The sequence below is a fragment of the Choloepus didactylus genome, chromosome 10 (genome assembly GCF_015220235.1).
Source record: "Choloepus didactylus isolate mChoDid1 chromosome 10, mChoDid1.pri, whole genome shotgun sequence".
Taxonomy (NCBI): domain Eukaryota; kingdom Metazoa; phylum Chordata; class Mammalia; order Pilosa; family Megalonychidae; genus Choloepus; species Choloepus didactylus.
The window spans coordinates 95,085,470-95,102,827 of NC_051316.1; positions in this window are offsets into that span (position 1 = coordinate 95,085,470).

Consider the following 17,358-nt stretch of genomic DNA (forward strand, 5'->3'; position numbering starts at 1 on the left):
TCCTGTTCGTTCCTGTCTCCCTGCCAGTCTCTGAGCACGTTCCTCTCTGCATCTCCAGGTCGAGTGCCAATGGATGCTCCATTACAGATCCCTCCCAGCCCTCCGTCAGAACGTGCCTCCCTGGGAAGAACTTCTCCGGGGCAGGAGGCAGCTGAGCATCCTGAGCAGGCTTCAGAGACTTCAAACTGCCAGTGCTACTACCACCACTAAAAAGTGATGAAGGAGGAGGGTGAGGAGGAGAAACGGGATGAAAGGGGGAAAGGGAGGCGGGGGGAGGAGAGCTCCTGTGTGTTTAACACCCACTGGGAGCCAACACTGCACTAAGCATTTGGGTGAGTAGTCTCGTTTTATCCACGTGACAGCTCAGTGGAGGAGCCATGATCAACAGAGGAGGAAACGGGATCAGAGAGGTTGAGAGTTTGCCTGAGGCCACACAGCTGAGGCACCAGTCACTGGCAGGGGTGGGATTTGATGTCCAGAGCCCGGGCCTTGGATGTGGTTCCCTTTACAGAATCAGTAGTGCCCTCCTCCCCTAAGACTCCCAACCCTCTGCGTTCCTCTTTGCCAGCCCATTCACCTGTCTCCTAATTCACACTTTCATTCACTCAAACTCCGTGTTCAGCAGGGGCACTGGAGTCTCAGATGGAGTCAGATGTCAAACCCACCCCAATGCCAGGCTGTGCCCCAGAGGAGGGGGGGGGCGCTTCAGGGGCAGCCAGCCGTGCTCCCCCGCACCACCTTCTGGCCATGCCCATTCCAGAGGCCCAGCTTCCCTTAGGATGTGTGCTCCAGGGCACCTGCCACCTCTCTCCATGGGTGGCTGGTCCAGGGGTCAGCAGGTTTGCTGAGACCCAAACCAGAAGGGATGGATGGTGAGGGGAGCTGGAGCCCTTGAGCCCCAGGGACAGGGACCACATCAATTGGGTTTACCTCACCCCGTCTCCAGTGGCCAGCACGGGGCCTGCTGGGGTGTTTGGGGGTGTTTGGTAAAGATGGGGGAACAGAAGGCAGGTAACAATGCCGTGCTCCACCAGCACTGCATGAGAATGCCTCTTTCCCTGCATCCTCCCCAGCACTTGGTATTGTCATTCCTTTGACCAATCTGATTTGCAAAACATGATATCTTGAGGTTGTAATAACTAGCACTTGGTATTGTCATTCCTTTGACCAATCTGATTCGCAAAACGTGATATCTTGAGGTTGTAATAATTTGCCTTTTGTTGAGTATTAGTGAATGTGATGGTTAATTCCATGTATCAACTTGGCTAGGTTATGGTGCCCAGTTGTTTGGTCAAGCAAGCACTGGCCTGATTGTTACTGTGAGGGTATTTCATGGATCGAAACCATAAGTCAGTTGGTTGTATCTATGGCTGATGATGTCTACAATCAACAAGGGAGATCAAGTTCAGCAATGAGAGGAGCCTCCTCAGTCAGTTGGAGCCTTAGAGGGAGAACAGAGGGCCTTCAGCAGTCAGGAAGGAGAATTTCTATCGCTACTTCAGACAGCCAGCTTCTCTTGGGGAATTCATTGTCACCTGCACTGAGTTTTCAACTTATGGCCTGCCCTATGGAATTTGGACTTGCCATTCCCCGTGGTCACATGAGCTAATTCCTATAATAAATTTCTAAATATTTACATATATATTTTTATATATCCTGTAGGTTCTGGTTTTCTGAAGAACCCTGACTAATACAGTGAAGTTGAACATCTTTTCTTTCACATATGGACCATTTTCATTTCTCTTTTTTGAATTGCCTCTGTCATATTTGTACTTTTAGATTTGTAAGAGATATTTGTATGTGAATATGTTAATTTTTTTCTGTCAGATATCTAGCATGATCTCTCCTATTTAGAGTTTGTCTTTTAAATTTTGCTCATGTGGAATACTTTGTCATACCAAATATTCAACAATTTTATGTGGTTAAACATAACAATGAAAAAATTTTTGTTTTTGTCTTTGGTGTCATATTTAGAAAGATCTTCCCCACACTAAAAATTATACAAATATTCACCATTATCTTCTACTACTAATTTGAAGATAAGTTTCCTTGTAAAAACTTAACTATTTAATCTATCTGGAATTTATTTTCATGTAAGGTAAGAATCTAGCTTCAGTTTTTCCAATGATTCTCCTAATTCTACACATTACTTATTAAAAATACCATTATTTCTTTATTGATTTGAAATCTTTTACTGTACTAAATTGTCATTGTCTTTGGGTCTAGTTTATTGACATGTTTGTCTTTTCTTCTGCCAGTATCTCGCTGATTTAATTACTATAGTTTTACAATACCTTTTATCTTAATGGCAAATCCTCTTCATTAATCTTTCTTTTCAAAAATGTCTTGTTAATTCTAATACCTTTGGTTTTCCAGATTAACTTTCTAATTATTTTTTCAAAAAAAACCCCCACAAAATTCCACCAGTATTTTATTTGCAGTTGTGCTCAATTTGTAGATTACCTGTGGAGAAGATGGACATTTTTATAGTAACCAATGTTCCCATCCAGGAAAATGCCCTGCTCCCCGGTTACTTAAAAGTTCTTCTATGTCTTTCAATAAATATGTTTAGTTTTATCCATATAGGTCTCATACATTTCTGGTTACAATTATTTCTAGGCATTTAGTACTTTAATATGGCTTTTATAAATGGGATATTCCTTCCATTATATTTTCTGTTTGCTGCTTGTATTAGTTAGGGTTCTCTAGGGAAACAGAATCAACAAGAGATATCTATAAATACAAGATTTATAAAAGTGTCTCACCCAGCTGTGGGTATGCACAAGTCCAAATTCTGTAGAGCAAGCAGCAGACTGGCAACTCCAATGAAGATGTCTGATGAACTCCTCAGGCAGCAAACTGGCAACTTCGATGAACTCCTCAGGAAACGCTTCACTGGTCAGCCAAAGAAGAAGAAGGTCTTGTTTAAAAGTCTTCAACTGATTGGATTAAATCCAGCTGATTGCATTCTCTCATTGTGGAAGACACGCCCTTCATTGATGTGATCAGTCACAGCTGCAGCCAATCGACTGATGATTTAATAAACCAACCTTCTGGTTTATTAACCAGCCACAAATGTCCTTGCAGTAACAGGCCAGTGATTGCTTGACCAGACACCTGGGTACCATCACCTGGCCAAGTTGACACATGAACCTAACCATCACACTACTGAAATATGGGAAATTCTTTCTTTCTTTCTCCTTATCTAACCACTATCCATTTTACCAAGCTCTCTTTTTAGGTCTAATAATTTTTTTTATTGTCTTGGGTTTTCCAGGCAGACAATAACTTAATAAGAAAATAGATGCTTTGTATTTCAATATGTAGACCTCAAACTAGTTCACTGGTATGGCATGATCTTTTAGGCAGGTGGGTTAGAGTCTGGGAATCAGGGTAACTTTGGGGAGGCTTAGTAACCCTGCGGGTGGCCAAGAAGAGATGTATGTGCAAGTACATGTCTGTGTCTTGAAGAGTAGAGGAGGAGGACTGCTGGACCAGCACGGCCGGGGCAATGTTGGAGCACACCTGCCATCACAGGCATCCTCATCAGCAACCCATCTGGTTCACACGTCCGTTGCCCATGTTACACCCTCAAGTATAAAGTCTGCGTAACATTTACATTGAGAATGGGCATTGAACATGGTGGGTTACATAAATAGATTTTCCTCATGTTGATCTAACCCTGTATTCCTGAGTAAATGTGACTTAATCATGGTGCATGATACTTTTAATGTTCTGCCAGATTCTCTTTGTTAACATTACTCCACTAATATTTACAGATGAGATTGGTCTATAGGGTTTTAGTGTTGTCTTTGTTGGGTGTTGGGATAAGATTTGTGCTAATGCCATAAAATTATAAGTGAAACTTTCCATCTGTTCCTTTTATTCAGAAAATCCAAGTTGCATGTGAATTATCTATTCCTTGAGAGGACTCATAAAACCATCTGGACCTGGTGCCATTTTAGGGTCATCTTTCAAAACTGAAATTTGACTATATGACATGCTTTCAATGGATTTGTATTGATGACAGGATAGAGTGCAAATGCTTTCACAGGCATTTAAGGTACAGTGTAAGCTAACTCTGTGTCAGCTCCCCCCCAATGTTGCACTCCAGCCACACCCAGCTTCTGGAGGTTCCCCAAACCCTGGAGTGGGAGATCCAAGAGGATAGGAACCATGTTTGCTTTGTTCAGGGTGGATGTCTGGGACCCCGTAGAAGCTTCCCTTTGACAGGTATTCTCTGAACTCTGTCCAGTGGCACTCATTCTGTTAATACTGCTGTATCTTTTAGTTCATGCCAACACATGTTCATGAGCATCCTTTTTGGGCCTGGCCATGTGCTGGCCCGGAGGAGAGAGAATTGCAGCCTCTGCCCTCGAGTTGCTCTCTGGCTATTGGGGAAGCAGACAAGTGAACAGAACTTTATAAACAGTGAGGTCCGTGCAGTGAGGGGGATATACTTGGGCATTGTGGGAGAACCAGGGAGGTCTACCTGACCTGACCTGGGAAGGGGAGGCAAGGAGGCTTCCTGGAGGAGGTGACCTTGGAGTTAGTCTTCCATGATGAGGTGAAGTGGGACCGGGTCATTCTGAAGCCCAGAAGGAAGAACCAGCAGAGCCTCCATCATCTCATCGGGACGACTGTGGTCATTTCCCAGCAAGTCTCGCTGGGCCTGCCCAGGCCTCCCACAGGCAGCACGGCAGCCAGAGCGAAGCTCTGAAATGTGACTGTCCTGCCACTGCCCACTGCAGAGCCTCCTCCAATGGCTTCTTAGCTCATTCCTGACAAATTCCCAAGTCCTTAGCATGCTGGCACAGCTCTGTGTCTCTGATTCACTTCCTGCCCTTCTCCTCCTGCTTGCTCTGTTCCAGCCTTTGCTGCTTCCTGAGCACACCCTGCTTGGGCTTTTCCCTCCACCTTCACGTTGTTCAGGTCTCTGCCTAAATGTTTTTTTTTTTTTTCCTGCTAGAATCAAAGCTTCAGGAGAACAGGGAGTTTGCCTTGTCTGTCTTGTAGCCCCAGTATCCAGAACACCACCTGGAAGAAAATGTTTGACAGCAGTTTTGACATTGCTGAGAGCAGAACGCGCCCAGCGGGGAGGCAGGAGACGAGGCTGGGGATCAGCTGACAGCAGCAGCAGGCCGCGGAGAGCCTCCGACGACAGCGAGTAGGGTGGACCTTCTCCTGGAGGTGGTCAGGAGCCAGGGTGAAGATGCCGTTCGCAGAGCTGGGGAGCCAGCGTGGCCACGTCAAGTCTGAGGGGCTTGTGGGCATCACAGTGGAGGTGTCAGAAGTCAGGGCCGGGTGGGGCTGGAGCGCAGGAGAGAGGCGGGGGCTGAGAGTGGGGTTTGGAGTTGGAGTGTGGGAGGCCTGACATCACTGGCATGTTGCAACACCACCATCATCTCCAGCCAGACGACCTTTTATCGAGTGCTTACTATGTGCCAGGCACCTGCTCAGAGTGAGATGTTGACTGCTTGATTAGCTTCCCACTATCACCTAGGGTGTGCAGGTTCAAGTCTCACAACCAACTCTCTGGAGAAATATAAGCCTGGTTTGTAGAGTTTGCCAATTTCTGTGGTGCAAATGTTCTCACCACATCTGATTTCAAGCTACCAACATGAAGTCACTGAACACAGAGTTGGGAAGAGATGTGCAGTAGCATCCCTCCACACAGATAAAACAGTCACAAATGCACTCCAGGGCATAGATGGTGGCAAAATGAAGTAAATTCATTAGGAACTGATGTGTTCTGAGGATTTATTACCTTTTAAAAATATAGTTTATTTAACTGTAAGCTTATATAATGTAATTTTTAATAACGGCTGTGTTTAACAGCCAGTTGACAAAATTAATTTCTGGACATTTAAAAGCTACTTTCATGAGCTGGTCTGAATAAATTCTAGACACTGTGGCTACAATCCCATGATGTGGATGCTGTTGTCAGTGTTATCAGAGGCTGGAGCCAGGTCACCCAGGTGGTAAATGGTGAAGCTGGGGGATCTTGAGTAAGTAATGTCCCATCATTGAGCCTCAGTGTCTGCATCTGCAAAATGGGGACAATAAAACATACCTCCTGGGGTTGCTCCAGATATCTGAGCTAAGGCTTATAAAGCATCTGGAATATAGCATACGCTTGACAAATGGAAACCACTGGTATTTATTGTTGTTTGAATAATAACAATGAACATGAGCCCTGCCCTCAAGGAATTCTTGGTCTAGTGGAGGGAGGGGCTATTGTTAAGACTCACAGTCATAGGATTCTGATTCAGGCCGGATGTGCGCGGGATGCGGGGGTGGGGGGTGGGGGGTGGGGGGGGGGGGGGTGGGGGTGGGGCACAGAGGCACTGTGGGAACTCGGAGAGGCAGAGGGAGGGCTTCCTGGAGGAGGCTGCATTTGAACTGGGCCTGGCAGGTTTGAGAGAAGGTGGGTCTGGAGGGATTGGGGTGTGGCATTCCTGGCTGATGGTCCACAGCTTGCAGAGGAGGGAGACAGGGATGCGCTGAGGCACTCAGTGGCAGAGGAGGCTGGAGCCAGAAGAGTGACGTCAAGTGCCAAGACAGAGTCTGAACCTTACTCAGAGGGCAATGGGGAGCCATGGCAGGCTGTTTAGCAGGGCATGATGTGCTCATATTGGCTTCTTGGGACCTCAGGGGGTGTGCAGTGGGGAGGAGGGCCAGGAGGGAGCAAGTGGAGGCAGCAGCAGCCATTCAGGTGGGGATGAGAGTGGCAGCCTGCCCATCTGGGCTCCTTTACCAGGGCCTGGGGGTGGGGTGGGGAGTCTAAAGACACAGGCTCCCCTGCACCCTCCTCTCCTGCAGCTGCCGGGATCGTGGCAGGGCTCCCCCATTACACCCACCTCCCACCAACTGTTAGGGTCCAGGACCCTGCCCAGGCCCAGACCCAGCCCAGCCAGCACCGGTGACACCGGGTCCCGAGGCCGGGGCGGGGTGGCCGGACAGCTGGCCTCAATTAGCCGGGGAGCCGAGTCTGGGCAGTGTCATTAGGAGAAAACCAGAGCCCGGCCATAAACTCTAATGAATGCATTAATGGAAGGCTTGTGCACCTCAAAGGGGGAAGAAAAAGCGGGTCTAAATAAAGTTATTAACACAGCCCACCTGTGTTCGGCTCTTGGCCTATATTGTTCAAATAGCCCATTAACTCCCGAAGCATCCAATCTTGAAAGCGAGCCTTGCCTCTCTGAAGCAGACGTTTAACTGTGTTCATATAATTCAATTAGATTCCGCAGTCGTGGTCCAAAGGCCTTCTCCGGGCTTTCATCTCGGTAATGGCCTGCAGGCCAGAGCGGGGAACAGGGGGTTAAAAAGAGGGGCTCGGAACCTGCCTTTTGGCCTGAGTCACCCCATCACCTGCAGGGGACATGAAATGAGTTTCCTGGGGCGGCGTGTGCCCGAGTCATGCCTGCTCACGGATGGCCTTCCATTCTCGGAATTCGCACTCAAACCCCTCTCATGCATTCTCCGTCCAGGACCCTGGCCCCGCACCCCCCGCTCTGCTCCACTGCTTTGTCCAATGGCCCAGCATGCCAAGGATCACGACAATCTTGGCCCACCCTATTAATAAAGAGTTAAGAAAATTCATTAGGAAGTGGGCCTTTTATCGATTCCGTTAAAGCCGTCTTCCTACTTCTGTCACCGAGAAAGGATAAAAATCCTTTTATCACTCTACAACTTGTTAATGTTCCACCCCGGGAGCACTTCATCTGTAATAAACATCTTCACAAAATATGCATCCCCAGGGAGGAGCCATTAATTTCCTCAAGGCCTCACACATGTAAGAGTTTTTATTGCCTGCAGGTGCTTCATGATATTGCGTGGGCTTCTAATAAACGTCCAGTAAACCGCAGGTAGCGCCTTGGAGAGAGAGGGGCCCGTACACCTGTCCACGAAGGGCCTCCACGCACCGCGCCTCAACCTTCCGCGGCCCAGCCCTGGTGCGGCCGGCTCCCCAGTCCGACCTGCCTCTCGGGATGCCCAAGGTAAGTTCTCATACCTCAGGCTCTATCCGACCCACTTGAAGAGCCTGGGGAGGGAGAGCCTTGCTGCCTTTTGATGCCAGGAATATCCCACCCTGGAATCTACACATCATGGCAGGAATGGCAAACACAGGGAGATGCCAACGACGCTCTCTTTTTGATTTCGTGGTTTCCTTTCTTCGTTCGTTTTGGGAGAGCCACCCACCCGCACTTAGGATCTGCTGCGGAAATGTGATTATCGACAAATTTGACTTTCCATTTTCTTAATAACTGGGATGGATAAGTGGAGGCATAAGAGAGTTTGCCTCTCCAATGTGCGATTCATGCAAAATGTGTTTTGCATATCTTAAGGGCAATTTTCGGAATGTTAAAAATAATTGCTACGGAAATACACTGTCGCTCAGTCACTAGAAAAAAGATTACTTAAGGAGCAGTTTTCATCAGCATTCCGCAAAGTAATTAGAACTTTGCATTTAATAAATTTCTCTCTAGTCTCTGGGATGCTTTCCAAGTTTTGATCACCAAGTTAATGGCGGGGTATGTGCTGGGGGTCTGTTTGTAGACGCAGTGTCACGCGGCAGGAGGGAGCTGTGGGTGCCGTGAACTGCTCTTCCCTAAACTGGACAGGAGAAACCTCAGGTGCTCTGAGAGCCAGGGCTTTAGACTGTGCTCACCTCCAAACCCTGACAGTGTGTGCCGTTTCTGGGTGCTCAACAACTGGCACTTCTGGGGCATTTCCCCAGTGGTAGGATCTCTGAGGGACGTGACCCGAGGCTGGGAGCTTCGTGATCTTGATTTTTCTGTTTAGATTTGTAAATGCTCTGCGTGGCGGCTCAGCTGCACCGATCTTGCCCACTCGGTGCCCATGCCCAGCTTGGGGCACGCACACTCCTCCGTGGGGAGAGAACCACTGGATTCAGCTTTTCTGTGGCTCCATGGCTGGCAGAGGCACCACCTTGGGGCTGTGGAGGCTTCTGGAAAAAGGAAATCCCCAAATGGATTCTGGAAGCTCTGAGGAGGAAAAGCTAACTCAGCCATGTCTGCAGGTCTCCACCTTCCCAGCCAGGGCCCTGCGGCAGAATCTGACGGGCCCAGAATCCAGGACCCCAGGGTAGGGCAGCAGCTGGACAGCGGAGCCAGGGGGTTGTGTGCATTCTGGGACGATAAATAATAGTAATAATAACAGGGATCCTGTCATTGTGCACAGCACCTGTGAGGATACTTGTCCTAACACATCTGAGTTCTTGCTGGGCCAGGCATCTCAGGGGGCTTCTCTCTGGAATCTTCCTAACTACCTCTTTGCAGGTGAGGAAGCTGAGGTTTAAGAGGTAAGGTCACTTGTCCGAGGTCAACCATAGGTAAGTGGCTGTGCCGTCCCCGCGTGGGACAGGGAATGGTGGAAGAGAGGTGCAGGATGGTTGAGAAGAGAAGTAGAAGCTTTGAAATGCCATCAGCTCATGGCATCCTTCCAGCAGAGCTTTGAGGAAAGGCACCGAATTGCTGTGTTCCAGACGAGAAGCCGAGGCTCACCTGATGGGGGTGGGGGGCACTCGCACAGCCCTGACACCCGACTCCCAGCCCTAGACACGGCTGCCCCCTCCTTTGCTGTCTGGGAGGGGAGAGGGGTCACTCGCCCCTGCCCCTGCCCCCATTGGTCAGCAGAAGCCACAGGAGGGCCAAGGAGGCAAGCGAGGGACATGATGAAAGACCCAGAGCACGGGACCCAGCCAAGAGGTTAGAGGAAGCGGGATTATTCGGCCCGGGGAGCGGAAGGCCCAGGGGGGCAGAGGCCCTGGCTAATGGAGAGCACCAGATGCTGACCAGCTGTTCTCTGTCTCCCAGGAGGCCCAGAAGAACAAAAAGGGCTTCTCCTACAGCAGGAGGGAGTTAGGGGAGATAGGAGGAAGAACTGGCTGAGGGAGATGTTGTAGCTGAGTGGGGCAGCCATCCTTTGAGGAGCCGTAAGAGACAGAAAAGCAGCTCCAAACTGGGCTCTGGGGGCTGAGGGGGGCCTGGGGCTTGGAAGTCAAGCCCAGCGCTGTGTGCCGTGTGCGTGCATGTCTGAGAGAGGGAAAGAGAGACAGAAGGAGGTAGAGAGTTAGCTTTGAGAAACTGTGTCCTCCTCTGTGGACTTGGTTTGAAATCATCTATAACCTACGCCTGCCCAGCTCTGCTGCATGGACCCCCAGCAGGGCCAGTGGTCTGTAGTCTTGAAACTTGGGGTCACGGACGGGAGCCCCTGAGGCCGTTTCCCAAGCTCTCTGCAGCAGATGAGGTTTTGAGAAACCGTGAGTTTCTGAGGCCTGGACTCACGGCTGGCCGGGGACCACCAGGCCCATATGTCAGTACCTTCCGCTGCCAGCACCCCTAAAAAGTCAAGATACCCCTACCCCCCTCCCGGGTGACCAAAATAAAAACAGTACTAACCTGCAAAGTAAGTGTTAGGAAGTCCTACAAAGTCCCATGTCTTCCACAGTGAGTTCTTTTAAGGCTTTTAAAAATTCCAACTAAAATTTCTAGGTGTTCAGGTCTTGTTGCTGCCTTAAGTGTGCACCCCATCTGCTTGTAGGGTGATCAAGCCTGGTGCTTCCTTCCTTGGAGGCTCAATTCCCTCATCATAAAGCAGAGACAGGGTCACTAACCTGGGAGGCCCGTGAACAGCGAGCCCCTGGAAAGCCCCACACAGGGCTGGGACAGAGTCATTCAGCTTCCTTCCCTCCTGCAGACTTCAGACCTCACTTAGTCCACACCCCCAATTCAGGGATGGGAAAATTGGGGTGCAGAGAGAGGATGGGACAAGTCTGTGGGGTCACACAGCAAGCTGATGGTCTGGGCAACTACGGTTCCCAGCCCAACCTGAAGCCCTGTGTTTTCTTAGACTCAATTTTGCTTCTGGATGGAAAACTGGAATGTCCCTGCCGAGGTTCCTCAACCCCATTTGGAACCCCAGAGTTGCCAGATCAAATACAGGATGCTCCACTAAATCTGAATGTCAGATAAGTGAAAAATAAAGACTTTTAGTATAAGTATGTCCCAAGCACTATTTGAGACATACTTATGCTTAAAAAATTACTTTTTATCTGAAATTCAAATGTAATTGGGAGTCCTATATTTTTATAGGCTAAAGATGGCACTCCCACCCAGGATCCCCAGTGGGGCTGCCCCTCACAGGGGAACCCTCTGCCCCCTTCTCTGGAAGCAGAAACCCAGGTTGGAGTCACTTGCTCTCAGCTTGTGGAGATACCAGAGGTCTGTAATCACCACTTTCTTGCTGCAAAGAGCAGAAAATACACTTCCCTGGGATATTTTTCTTTCAATGTATATTTTTGAAGGGGGCTTGAGGAGGATTCCTCACAATGGGAATTATTTGCCAGGGGAAATGGGGCGATTTTGAGTTTCTTGTTTATAGGGGACATGGCCCTGCCAGCTCTGCTGCCCCATGATCTGAGGTTTCTTTGGAGGAATATCGGAGACAGCCCACGTCGTACGGGAAAATTTCCCTCTGACTTTCCTGGGAGCCTGTCTCATTTTAAAACTTGCTAGGATGCAGGTGGATTTTTGAGAGGTAAAATGAAAGGACAGAAAAAAACAGTGTCAATGGAAGTTCCTGAAGCAGCCTTTGGAATATGCTTAAAGGGCCACAATTCCTCAGATCAGTGGTATTTCATTTCTGAAATTATTTAAGGACTCTCAAAAAAAGTGTATCTAAAAGGGCCACTATATTTGCATATGAAGAGACTCAGGCCTTTCTTTTTTCTTCTTTTTCTTTTCCTCTTTCCTTCTCCCTTTCCCCTGCTTGTTTTTTCTTAAAATAAGACAGAGATGTTAAAGACAAAATGTTTGAACTAAGTAATCAGGAAAAAATATTTGCAGAGTCAGGAAAGATCGACAGAACGTGAAAAAAGGAAATGGATAAAAAGTAAATAAAATGCATGCAAGAAAAAGTCTTTATATTAGATTTTCTTTAAAATATCTTAACAAATGCCACTGAATGGTACACATTAAAATGGCCAATTTCACATTATATGAATTTTACCTCAATAGAAACATTAACATTTTGACTTTATGCATAGGAATGCTTATTCACATCACATTTAGTTTCGAAATGCCCAAACTAAAACTTCAAAATCTTTACCACTTTTTCCAAATAGTTGATGGCTTTGCTTTTTTTCCTAAATACATCCCCTTAGACTAGAAAAATACTCCAATGTGGGAAAATAATGTATTCAGCAAAATTCCTTTATAGATGGTTTTCAGAGGCAGTCACGCTCTGTTCTGAAGATGGCAAAATTGTGAAAAAAACAAAATCCTAGTCCAATTCACCCAGATTGAAAGAGAGAGGAGTTTACCAGCACTCGGCGGGGCCTGCGTGCCAGGGAGAGCCTGCTCCAGCGCCCGTCCCTCTCCTTCCCGCGCTGAGCGAAGGCCCCGGCAGCAGCCCAGCCCTGGGCCCCGAGCGGGAGGTGCGGCCGGAGGGCAATTACGGCCCAATTCAAGAGGTGCCATCAAAGAGTTAACAAGGATGTCCCAGTGCGCAAATGTGGGATAATTGGGAAACAAATTCTACAAACGTCTTGAAAGGGGCAAAAGACCTTTGATCTCTCTCTAGAAAGGCAGACATTACCAGGCCGTCCGCCTTTCGCGGGGTCTGCACACATCTCTTACCAGGTTAGAGGATGGCATCTTTCTGAGAAATCAGCCGACACCTCACTCCATCGTCCCTTAATTATCCTAACTGGTTTCGTATGTCCAAAGGCATGTTCCCTGAAGATTAGAGGAGAAAGAGGGACTGACAAAATAATTAAATATGCAATTTGCCAAGCGTGGGCAATATGGCTTTGAAATCACCTTTTCAGGAAGTTTTACCGCTTGTTCATTGACATGTATATTGCAGGCTTCAGACTTTTATTTAAGCTCTTTTGATTGCCTTAATGGATTAATACCCGAGTACCATCAGTGAGGGGCTGAGACCCAAGGCTGTTTCTAATTTTGCAGATATTGTGCCCGCTTCCTCTGGTGGTATGACAGAAACAAGTATTTAGCATTTGCCTTCTCACGTACAGCAATACATGGATGCCCTCAGATAATGGCCTGATGTGAGAATCTGCATCTCATGTGTGTGGTTGTCGTGATGCCTGGACTGGGGGGTGACGGTGGTGCTGGCAGGGCCTGTTCTGGGTGGCATTTCCCCGGCGGGGCCACGTCTCCGGAAGGCAGGATCCCGCTCAGCGAAGGCCCCCCCACATGCGGGGGCGCGGAGGAATGTGTTACTGTCTCTGCGTGTCACTCCCGATGTGGGTAAGAGACATTCCACAGGGCCGGGGCGGGGGAGGCGGCCAGTGGGGATTTGGGGAAGAATCTGGGCTTCAGCTCGGCTGCATCTGAGGGAGGCATCCGGAAACCCGAGCGGGAAGTTTGCTCTGGGGGAATCGTTTGCATTCTGTACTCGTGATGGGGAGAATCTGAGTTCAGTGGAAAAGGGAGCGGCTGAGGGGCTCACGCCATTCCCATCCTTTGGCCAAGCTGGGTGTCCAGGGAGGCATCCTGGGCCTCTGCTGAAGACACAAGGACACGGGCTCTTGCGGAGGTGCATTCTGGCCCAGGACATCTGTGGATACCCAGCCGGCTGGAGACAGAGCCTTAGGGACACTCAGGATGGCCTGGGGCTGAGAGGGGGAGGCGGAGAGAGAGAACAGAAAAAGACAGACAAAAAGAAAGAGAAAAGACAAAGACAAGAAACAGAGAGACACATAGAGACTTACACACACACACATGTGCGCGCACACACACATGTGCACAGAAACAGCTAGATGCCTTTGAAGGTGGAGAGACAAAGCCTAATTGTCCCAGGGATGTGCGTGGCGGCCTGGCTTTTTCATCGTTCCCAGAACTCCCTAATGAGGCTGTGGCCTCTGCTGGTGGGAATGTTGCTCCCTGAAATCAGCTTTGATAAAGTGGACAGGCCGTCTGGGACGAGTTACCAGGTTTTCCTCTCTTCCTTTTGAACCCCGCGGTGGTTTTGCTCTTTCAAGGCAAAGAGAGCCTCTGGCCCCCTCCTCGGCCATGCAGGCTGCACCACCTCCATGGGAACCTGGGCACGCGGGGCAGGGCAGGGCGGATGGCCGGCTCTCGGGTGGGGATGCTGGCCCAGGCCACGTGGAGTGGGTGAGGAGGGGACTGCACTGGCCTCAGTCTTCAGAGCTCTTTGTCAGCCTCGCTGGGTCTGCCAACGCCTAGTGTGAGACCCGCCTTGAATGCATCTCAGCACCCACAGCGGCCTTGAGGGGTCCCTGGCGCCTGGGGCAGGCACAGGCCAGTTAGAGCAGCAGGTGAGACCAATGGTGATGACTCCTTGAGCACCCACTCCAGGCCAGCACAGTCCCAAGTAGTTGACAAGAACTGTTGGTTGCAGTAGCTCTATTGTGCCCCTTTCATGTATGAGCAAATGGAGGCTCGGAGAGTTAGGCGGCTTGCCTGCTGGAGATGAGGTGGGAGTGGATCTGACATTCCATCACCCAGCTCTTAACCACCTGCCTCGCCAAAGAGGCAGAAGCCTCAGCTGGCTCTCAAGGCCCCTCAACACAGTGGTTTTTTAATCGCACAACCCCTCTCTTGTTTATTCTTACCTGTGACTGGGATCTATGCAAGGCCAGGGCCAGAAAGTCAGCAAGACCCCAGCGGTCCGAGGCCTCAAGCTCAGAGGGGCTCCCAGGACACCTGCCCCTGCTCCCACCACCCCCTGGAACATGCAGAGTCCAGAGGCCTCAGCTATGCTGGGGTGGGAGAGGAAGGAGCCTGGGGCCTGCAGTAGCTCGGGGTGTCGGGGGGACCAACAGCCCTGCGGGGCTTTGCCTTTGATTGCTGATGATTAAAACAAAAGCACCTCTCAGGTGATTGCTCTTTGTCAGAGGAGATCCTCCTTCCAGAGAGAGGCTGACCCCTCCCAGGGCCTTCCTGGGAGAGCTCCTGGAGGTCTGGGTGGCCCAGACGGCCACCCTGGCTCCCAGCTCCTGCCCCTGTCACCTGCTCTTCAGGCTTTTCCACCAGGGACGCTCACCCTCCACGGCCCACCCTCGCCAAGGCTTTCCTGACGAGACAGGCGGCCAGTGGGCCCAGTCCCAGCGTCGCAGTCCGGCGCTCCACCCGTTCCCACAGCTGGCACCTCTGAGGGCTGGCAAGGCTGTGAGAACTGCCCTTAACTCCAACCCGTGAAAAAGAGAGCCTCTGCTGAACGCTCTAATTCATTCCATCAAGTGCCCACTTTGTGCCAGGTCCCAGGGTGGTGCTAGGGACACAGTGACACGAGACAGACGTGGTTCCCGCATTCACGAGAAGTCCCTGATTCTGATCAGCCACGGATTGTACACCACACGCTTCACAGCCGATCGGGGCACCCCGAGTGTGGCCACGCCACCGTGCCCCGCTAGGGTTGGGGTGTGTCAGGGAAGTTACGCCAGTGCAACTTCATGTTCCCGTCCGGTCAGGCTTGTTCAGCAGCTTGTGGGCAGAGCCCAGTGACGGCTCCGCTGAGAGATGGGGAGGTGGATATTCCCGCGTGTGGGCCGGCAGAATGCGCTTTCCACCCCTGGGCCCCTGGGTGGCATTCATGGTTAGAGCACAGAGGGAGAGCAAGGGCTCAGCGAGGGGCGTGGTGAGAGGGAGGGCTCCCTCCAACTTTTTATTTTGAAAATATTCAAACGAATAGGGAAGTTGAAGGTGTGTAAGTAATACCCCATGTTCTCGCCACTCAGATTCAACACGTCAACATTGCTTTATCGGTCTACGTCTGCGAGTATCTATATCTATGTATTTTTTGCTGTAGGTTTGAAAGTAATTCTATACATCATCCCTAAATACTTCAGCATGCATCTCCTAAGAATAAAGATATGCTCCACAACCACAACACCATTAACCCTTGGAAGAAAATTGACAGTAATTTGCGAGGGAGGGATTTTGATAATTAGTCAAGACATCAGCGCTGTTACTTCAGTTAGAAAAACCAAAGGCATGGCAGTTATTATTTTCGAGCTTCCTTTGCTCCCCGTCTCCCTCTGGGGCATCTGGGGGAGGATGGAGTGATGCTGTGGCTACACAGATGGGTGCTCAGGAAGGGGTTGGGGGTGGGGGCTGGGGGAGCTGCATCCCAGGTCACAGAGCCCACCCGGGGTCCTTCATGCTCTGAGCCCTGAGGGGCCTGTTTTTCCAGCCCTGCCCTGTCCCGGGGAGAGAGGTGGGTGAGGAGAGGGAGGGCTTGGCTCTCAGGCTGGAGCTGGGTTCAAATCCCTGAGACCTCTGGCAGCTTGCCTCCCACCCCCAGCCCCTGGCTCCCCTTGGGACACTGAAGCCTAGTTAGAGTGGAGAGGAGACGTGAGGCCTCCGCAGGCACTGGGCAGCCCCTTCCTTTGCCCCTGCCAAGGAGGCCTGGGGACAGCAGCTCAGGGGTGTTGGGGAAGTACATCTGGAGTTCTAGGGCCAGAATGGCCACGCCCCAGTGCAGAGATGAGTCCTTGGGACCCTCCAGCTGTGATGGCCAAGGATTCTGGAAAACCTCCCACGGCCCCTCCTGACGCTGGGCAGAGATGAGAGGTGTGGTGGAGAAAGTGTGTTTATGAGTGTGAGAATAGCACATGAGACCAACAGGTGGGAATCTCTCTATTGGCATATGTGACTCTGTATCCTGCTCGTCCGGAAGAGTGGTCTGCTAAGTGCGTGAGAGAAGTGAGTGCATGCGTGCGTGTGTGTGTGTGTGTGTGTGTGTGTGTGTGTGTAGGGGTGCACTTGTGTGTTCATGTCCTGGTTCTCCTGTAGGAACGTGGGTGTGCCCCGTGGTTTGGTGCCTGTAACTGTCTGCCCTGGACGGCTCTCTGGTGGTGATGCTGACACGGCCGCTCCCCGTTGCTCCCCGGGAAAGCCGGAATACTGTCCATCAGACAAAGTCTAACGGAGCTAAAGATCTGCCTTGGGGATTGTGCGAGTATCAAACCCATGACCCCGTTTCTGGAAAATGCTGCTGCACTTGAAGTGGGTCTTGCCAGCAAGAAATAAAACAGAGGCGTTTTGTCCAAGGAAAGAACTTGATGAAAAATTGTTTTATGAAACCCGAATTTTGGCATGTTTTCACATTTCAGTTTGTTAGAACACGGAGTAATAAATGTTAAACATGTTGTTTATTATTATGCATGGTTGATTTCTTTATGATGAAATTTTTATTTTAAAGCTCGTCATGAAGTCTTTGCAGGATAGGGGTGGGGGTTCGGAAGGGAAGCACAGGCGAGCCAGTTGATGGTTTATCCGCAGCAGGACCATCAGCACAGCAGTTTTATTAAAACAACAAAAAAGAAGGGGGCAGCCCAGGCCCCAG